The following is a 3,230-nucleotide window of genomic DNA, read 5'->3' on the forward strand; positions in this document are numbered from 1 at the left end:
TGATGTGTAGATGTTAGCCCTCAGGTGAGGGGAACGTGGGAGCTCCGAAGCGAGAGTCGGTATCCTCCCAGCCTAGCCGCAGAATCAGTAACCAAGTATAAGATTAGTCAAAGTTTTTTATGCCTGGACCAAAAAGTAAAGAATAGGTATGCTCCTATTTGGCACAATATAAATTGAACTAATTCATTTTATCCATTTATTATAATTTCTTGACAAGGAGAATGATGTTTTCTTATATATTGAATATCACAATTAAACCCTACTTTCTATCATTAGTTATTTACTAGTTATCCAAATTATCTACTTATTTCAATTGATTATTAGTGACAGATAAGCAAATTGAACGTCGTCGTTGTAGTTGAAGTATTACTTTTTATTAAGCCTTAGTCCGTAGTATTCTATTTCTTTCTGTGGGATCGATAACTAGGACTCCATTGGAGCCCTATATTACTTGAGTGATACGTATACTTGCGTTGACAAATTCGACTTTAAAATTATTGAATAATATATATATACATCTTTATTAAATCAAACACATATATATAAAGTCGCAGTCAAGTTTTTGACACCGTTACTGGAGTTTAAATCTTCTAGTAGCGCCATCAAATTCTTGTAATTGTCGATTTAGAAAAAAAAAAGGTCGGTCATATAGTAAGATAATAATCATCACCATTAAGATCGGAATCTGCATATTCAATTTACACTAAGATGTCTCTTATATTTTAGATCTTAATGGTGATGATTATTATAGTAATTCACCATGAGAAATCCTTGAAAGGTATCTTGGATCTAATCCTTTCCCTCAAGAATCTTTTTTTTTATTGAAACATGTATGAAGCTATTTTTGTCTCCCTAAAATGTGTCAAAATCCAACATAGTTATAATGAAGAAAATAAATCGGTTACTTACAGTAAAGCCACAATCCACAAAATAAGTAATCATGAAAGAATAGAGGCTCACTCCACATCAAAATAAAATCATCGAATATAAAAATCCAAAATCCCAATTTAAAAGACCATTTCTTTTGATTACTAGACTTATATTGAAGTCATGCACAAAGCATTTCTAGTTATTAATTCTACAAGAAAACATGTGGATGTTTGTAATGATGCTAAAAGTCCTACGAATAATATCCTCCATTGGTTCTACCAATGATGTGATAATTGTGATGTAGTAACTCAGACCCTACGACCTCTAATTAAGGCTATATATTCTCATTGGGTCGAATCTTCTCCTTACATTTCAAAAATTTCAGCACATATTTTAATCGATTGTCATTCTAATTTATATTTTTTCACTCAATGTCAAATTCCATGAATTGAGTCACGGAACCTTGAAATCCAAAATGATGTTTTGAATCGTAAATGCATACATCGAAACTATGTAGTGAAATGGTGGACACCCATCAAAATTGAAGAAAATATTCTTTTCACTAACAAAGTAATATAAGCTAATAAATCAAATTTACCAAAAAATCAAGCTAAAGAAGATCTTTCGTTTAAAAATATTTATCAGTAATTAAGAAGAAAAAGAAAATTTCCTAATGAATCCACTGAGAAAATAATAAAAAAAATATTAATTTAAAAGTTTTGTGGGCTAATTTGTCATTTTAATAGACATTGATTAAAATCACCCATATAAAAAGTAAGGATATTATTTTGGCATTTTACTCCTATTGAATAAAATGTAGTGTGTTTCTTAATTTTAAGAGAATTTCATTTGTTTGATCAACTAATGGAGACACAATAACTTATTGTCTATTATAGCATTTTTCATAGATGAGTTAGCATTCTCACCATATTAGATTTGCATTAAATTCATATTTTGATGAGAACTCATAACCTAATACCTAACCCGATAATGGAAATAATTGAATTTTATTCTCTCAACGGGAAATGTGATGGTTATCCTTAACCTTTTGCTTATACTTTAGCAACCAAAATGTGAATATAAGGATTTTTAAAGTTCACTAGCAAAATTATTAAATATGTAAATAGGGGTGTAAACGAGCCGGCTAGTTTATACTTTGAGCTCAAAAAGTGTGCTTGTGTTCGGCTCGTTTGTTTAGTAAGCCAAACACGAGCCGTTCACGAACAAAGAGTCGTTTTGACAACCCTAATCACGTAGCCATAAAATGTTAAGGATTGGGCAATATTTAAAACATCATTTGAATCTAAATTAATAATTTTTATTCTATTTTCTTCATTAATACTTTTAATTGATTATAAATCTTTGTAGCCTTGTAGTCAATTAAATTTTTTAAAAATACTACTCATCAAAGATATATATATAATTGATTAGCAGTATTTCGAGCCAAAACGAGCAGAACACGAACGAACAAATATTTGTTCGTGTTCGGCTTGTTAACTTAGCGAACGAGTCAAACACGAGCTTCCTAACGAGCTGTTCACGAACAACGAGCCGTTTTGACACCCTATATGTAAAATACTACATTTTGTCGGATTGATATAAATTTCACCATTGGAATAGTTATAAGAAGGAATATTTACACATACCACTGAATTCCCATGTATTTACACATCTAACACTAAACATCAATTTTCACATAATATCACCTTGCCATCTTAGCTCTGCATAACAAAAGTATATTTCATTTTATAAAAGTCAAAATGATGAAATTTTTTTTGTCATATTAATATTTTGGATGATATAAATATAAAAAACAAAACAAAGGGTTAGATATGTAAATACATAAGATGTTTTTAATAAGAAAAAAAAATCAAAGCATTATTTTCCTTCAAAACAAATATATTATTTTTTAAAATAATTGTGATATATGATAAATATATATTTTAAGAAAGGATTGTTTTAAATCTTTTATGTCGACAAGAGCTTGAATAAGAACATTGTGAAATATTTTTCTGAATAGAAATTTGCAGAATCGAAATAAGCTGATGTAGTAATTCTATGGTTATAATTAAGAAAAAAAAATGATTGATTAAGTTTTTGAAAGCCAAAGTTTCATATACTAAATTCGAACGGAAATTTTTGAATCATGCAACATTTTTTTGCCAAGTGGGCAAATTTTATTTTTTTCATTTTTGCCCAGTTTAGTAAAGGAAGAGGACCGTGCTGCAAATTCTGAAAAGAAACAAGGGACCTTTCTGGAATTGTTAGGGCTGTCAATTTGGCTCGTTGTTCGTGAACAGCTCGTGTTCGGCTCGTTAAGCAGCTCGTGTTCGGCTCGTTCGTTAAGCCTAACGAGCCGA

This window comes from Phalaenopsis equestris, unplaced genomic scaffold, assembly GCF_001263595.1.
Source record: "Phalaenopsis equestris unplaced genomic scaffold, ASM126359v1 Scaffold000152, whole genome shotgun sequence".
NCBI lineage: Eukaryota > Viridiplantae > Streptophyta > Magnoliopsida > Asparagales > Orchidaceae > Phalaenopsis > Phalaenopsis equestris.